The following is a 5,605-nucleotide window of genomic DNA, read 5'->3' as shown; positions in this document are numbered from 1 at the left end:
GAGAGATGGTTCAGAACTTCTTTATATTTAAAGCTTTTTGTATTTGGTTTGAAAGTAAGAAAACAACTGAAACCTCCACATGATTTCCAGAGCAGCTGAAATCACATTCCACTTCACTTTATTGTTCCACTGGCAACACTTCTCCTCCAGCTTTGCTTATCCTATTTTACAGTTCTTGATTTAGCCGTTGAAACCCTCTGCCCTCATTATTTCCATCCACCTTGATGAAAAGGATCATAAGTGGAAAAACAGAGCTGTATTCAGTCTTTAAAGCCTCTGCCCTGTCAGCTTTAAATACCACTCGCATGCTGTGAACTGAACTCGGACCCCGTGGAAGCTCCGGGTTCGTGAATTCTCCGGGGTCAACGGTCACAGACCGTCTAATTCATCACCAACACAACTTCAAGGGGATTTTCCCCTCACGTTTGGGAAGGTTCATCTTTCAATTAACAGGTGTCATATATCTTGTTTCTGTCCCGTCTTAATTTCCCATGACCTTTGTGTTCCCAAACGAAAAAGCGATGAGGGATGCAGGGATGACTTTAGTAACGTGTATTCTGCTGCCTTTAAATCGGCATTGCCGAGAAATAACGTTCAGTGTTCCAGGCACATGTTTCACAAAGGAAGCCCTCAAGCAGCAGCTTAAAATAGATAAGTGTTGCTTGTGCAACTGCAGTGAAGCCACCCACATATGATTATTACCCTCCATCTCAGTGTTATCAGTAAAGAAGAGAAAAGGATGAGAAAATGTCCCTTCAGAGCAAAAACATTGAACAATGTATTCATTTAGACGGAAATCTCAAAGCTGAATTTCTTTTCCTGGTTTATTATTATTTTTTTGTTAAAACTGTATCCATGAAAACAATAGAAACACAATTAAATGGCTTTGCGTTTACTTTTCAGATGACCTACTGTAGCATTTCATTTGACTGTTATCAGTGAGGCGTGCGCCTCTCAAGAAGGTGTGGCGGCATTTCGGCTGACAAGGTGATGACTGATGGTGTTCGTCACATGCAGAGTCTTAGCAGCGACTCTTAGGTTTTTTTTGTCAAAAACATGTTGTAGGATTTATTTCTGATGATATATTAAGAAAATTGAGCTCAGTATTTTTTTAAATTCAGATTATTAAATGCAAATTTAAAAAATGTCATTTGAAAAAGCGATTATTTAAGACGTAGAGCCTCCTGCTCACAATTCAGGGCCAAATTTCAAACAAACTGCTTCCACTCTGCAGAAATGATTTAAAAAAATGACACAAGTTTTTGGATTTTTGTTGAAACTGACACAAACCTAATTAAAAAAAGCACAGGGAACGCTTTGAAAATACATCAAACGCTCACTGGAGTGAGTTAAACAGGGAAAAACATTGGATGCTAATCACAAGCTAGCAAACCTTCTCTTTACCCACAAAAAAACAAAATCAAAATTCTTTCATTAATGTTTACTTACATTTGTCTCACCTGATGACTGTTTTCTCAACAAAAAACAAATTATTTGGATTTAATTGTACAAGTAGACTGATTGATGTGCGTTAGCTAAATTAGCACCAACTGTAAAACGGACTAGCAGCTTACATTAGCATTGCTCACGATTAAAAACAATGTAAATCCAATATTTGTATTCATTTAATATTAATTTTATTATTAATATTTAATTTTATTGCCTTAATTTGACATATGATTACAAAAATGTGATTTTTAGGCTAAAGTCTGCTGTTAAACAGGTTTTAGCTTTAGAGCTAAGCTAATTAGCAGCTAATCATATAAAAGAATAGCACTTTCCAAGCATTTCCATGATTACACATACAAAAAAATGTTTGCTAAAATGTCTTTAAGAGCCTGATCCAGCAAATAAAAAAAAAAAAAAATCTGTAAACACAACAGTTGAAACATGCATGACACATTTATGCTAGCAGTTTCAGTTTAGCCTTGGGGATGGCTTCCTCGTCTAACAAATATCAAGAAAATAATACCAAGTTAGCCTCTTAAGTAAACTTTGTGGTAAGTTTTTGATAATGGAGGACATGAAAAATTAAATTCATGATTATTTTTTTTAATTCGAATTGTTTTATTCAAATAAAAAGGATTCAGTTTGAAAAAAAATTACTTGTGACATAGAAAAAAACTAGGAGTGGAATCTCCTGCTTACAATTCAGGGCCAAATTTCTAACAAACTGCTTCCAGAAATTATATATATAAAAAAAAACTACACAAGTTTTTGGATTTTTATTCAAACTGGCACAATCCCTGATTAAAAGAAACACAAGGAACACTTTAAAAGTACCTCAAAAGCTCATCGGAGTGAGTTACACGGTGAAAAACATTGGATGCTAATTGCAAGCTAGCATAAAATAATGGTTACTTTCCTCTTTACCCACAAAATTGTTGCATTTCTTTCATTAATGTTTGCTTGTACTTGTCTCTCACCTTCTTATGACCGTTTTCCCAACCAAAAAAAAGCAAATTATTTGGGATTAATTGTACAAGTAGACTGATTGATGTGCGTTAGCTAAATTAGCAACAAGTATAAAATCGAATAGCTGCTCACATTAGCATTGTCCAGGATTAAAAAAAGATGCAAATCAAATATTTTAATTCATTTACTAATAAGTTTGGTATTAATATTTAGTGTGTTGCTCTAATTTGACACATGATTTCACAAATATGTTTTGTTTTGGGCTAAAGTCTGCTATTAAATAGGTTTTAGCTGTAAAGCTAAACTTAATAGCATTTATAAAAGCAACACTTCTCAAGCTATTTCCTTCACACATACACAGTTTTATATTTTCTCTCCATATCTAAAAGGTAAAATGTCATTTTGGCTTATTCATGTAATTGCCCCCTAACTTTACAGTTTTTGCTAAATGTATTTATATTGTTAAAAAGAAAGCGTTTTGGATAGAGAAACAAACATTTGTACACATGATGTCTTGTTTATGATAAAACAAATGTGTATATTATATATAATTTAGCGTTTACTAAAGCAAAAACCTTCTAAATATTAATTATTCCTACTCTTAGCACTTTTTTTTTTACCTTTTTAAAGTGTAAATAGTACTATTTAGATTTCTATTGTCTTTACAGAATAAATTTGTTTTCCATTTATGATAAAATTCTTGAGTAATTTTTCTAAATCTTTTCTAATACAAAATTCACAACATTTATTATTCAAACAAAAGGTAAAATTGCATTTTGCCTCCTATTTTTACATTTTTCTGCTAAATTTATTGACTTGGATTTCCAACATTAAACACAAACAAACCCATCGTAAAAACTGAGAAGGAAGTAAAATTTTAAGAGACAGCACAGTGAGAACCTCCAGTGGAAGAGTGCTGCTAAAAATAACAAAGATGTCAAAGCCCTGGGACATATATATGAAGTGTGTGGAGAACATTCCCCCAGATAGCAGCTGATGGTTTGTGGATTGTTGCACCGCCGACTCCAGGTGGTGTCACTCACCTGAGTTGATATAATGCTGAGGAGTCCAAACGTGATGCTGTGTTGGGGTCACAGGGTGCACACGGGTTTGTTTTGGAGCGTGTGTACATAAAGTGACCGTCTGTAATGGAAAAACGTAAGCGGACTCGATGAAATTTAGAGGCCAGCAGCTGCGAGAGGAAAATATCCGCTATTTACTGTGTTTGGGACGCTGTGATTGGCCGCTAGAATGCAGCGGCTCCAGGCCACGGAGCATCTAAATATAAAGGTTTTGCTGTTGGCCAAGCACGCCTTTCAAAAGCCCACTTCTGCTGATGCTAAAATTACATTTCTGCTTTTTTCTGTGCAATTAGAGGAACTAAACTGCAACTTCCACTATTTTAGCAGCACCGAAAAACAAAAAAATATATCAAACATATTTTTTTTAGCTCTGTGAAGTCATCAGTTGTGTGTCTCTTTCATGTGCATGATGAGTCTGGCCAGAGCCCGGTTCTGCTCCAGGGCTTTTCTCCGTTTGCTGTCGGAGAGATGAAAAAAGCAGAAGGAGCGTTTGTGTGGGGAGGGAGAGTCCACGACATCATCTCTCCAGGCCTTTTAAGGAGCTCTCCAGTGGAGGGTTGAGCAAACTGGCCCACTTTCCCATCAGATCTTCCCAACCTCTCCCCCCAGCAGCCTGGAACACGTTGTGACTGAGCTTATATGCGTCCGAGGAACACAGTGTAGATTCAGGTGCGTCAATAAGGAAATATTAGATCGTTTTCATTGGATTTTGTCTAGTTTGTGACTCCTTTCGAACCCCGACAAAATCTACGAGTTTTGTCCCGCTGCAATAAAAGCCCCACATTATGAATTGGAAATGCATAAATTCAAAATGAATAAAATGGAATTTAGCTGTCTGTGTAAATGCACAAAACAAACAAAAGGTTGAATATTAAGCACGGGTCATTCCAAACCTAAATGGAGCTCTGGATAGTAAAAACAGTTTTTAAATCTGCAGCTAATAACGCTTACATAAAACCACAATTATGCAAAATGTGATCAGTTATGAAAAACAAAAAAAATGACTGTATATAGAAAACTGGACCGAGTGACTTGTAAACAGGAAGTGGCACCAAGAATTTGTCAGAATAGTCATTCTTGCTCTGATACCTTCTTGGTCCTGCCAATTCTCATTATTTATGATTATCACAAGTTATTAAAGTTACAAACTGGCCAATCAGATGTCTCAATAAAAGTAGGTGGAGCCTCCAGGCTCAAAGTTCAGAACATTTTAATTGACAGATTTTGTGTGGTTTCTTTCAAGTGGTAGGGGTATAGAGTTCTGAAGCTACGTTCATTCAAGTAACCACTTTATTGACATTCTATCCAGGTAAATGCGTGATATGTTGCTAGATCTAAAGATACATTCACACCAGTCGAGTCAACTCGTGTTGAAGCGGCCATTTCCTATGACAAGTCTGTGTGAGCTCAAGTACATGCTAGTTTTGCTATGTTCACAGCTCTTGTGCACATTTTAAAGAGCATTTTTGGGCTCTACATACAAAATGTGTGGCCGTTTGTCATCAATCTATGGGGTCAAATCACCTTAAAGTGAATGAAAAAAAGACTGAAAACTTGAAAAAAAGACATTGTAACTGACATTTTTTTTTGAAAGTTTGAAAACAAGACACTATAAATTAAAAAAAAAGAATTTTTTTTTTTTTTAAATTTGAAAAAAATGTTAAATAAAACTTGAACATTTGAACAATATATTGTAAATTTGAAAAAAAAAACTTGAATAACAAATTTATAAATGTAAAATTATCAATTGAAAAATAATGTACCCATTAGTAACAGCTGCTGTCATCTAAGGCTGCCACGATTAGTCGACTAATCGACGATTAAAATAGTAAACGACTAATTTAATAGTCAATTAGTCGTTACTTTATATTATATGGAGTCAGAGTGTAGTGAAGTTGAAAGTTATGATAACATTCTGATAGCTTTTCGGACTATTTAGTTATTTATTAAGGTTTTTGGGGCTATTTTGGCTAGTTTAGCTAATATTTAAGCAACATACTAGCTATTTTGGCTAATTTAGGCTTCTTCCGTTTTTTAGGCTATTTTGGAGTTAAGCTAATATTTCAGCTGAATGCTAGCTATTTTGGCTAGTTTAGTTTTTTTTTTTT

Source organism: Oryzias melastigma, linkage group LG23 (assembly GCF_002922805.2).
Source record: "Oryzias melastigma strain HK-1 linkage group LG23, ASM292280v2, whole genome shotgun sequence".
Taxonomy (NCBI): Eukaryota; Metazoa; Chordata; class Actinopteri; order Beloniformes; family Adrianichthyidae; genus Oryzias; species Oryzias melastigma.
The sequence above is the reverse complement of the archived record's forward strand: the minus strand, read 5'-3'. Positions refer to the sequence as shown.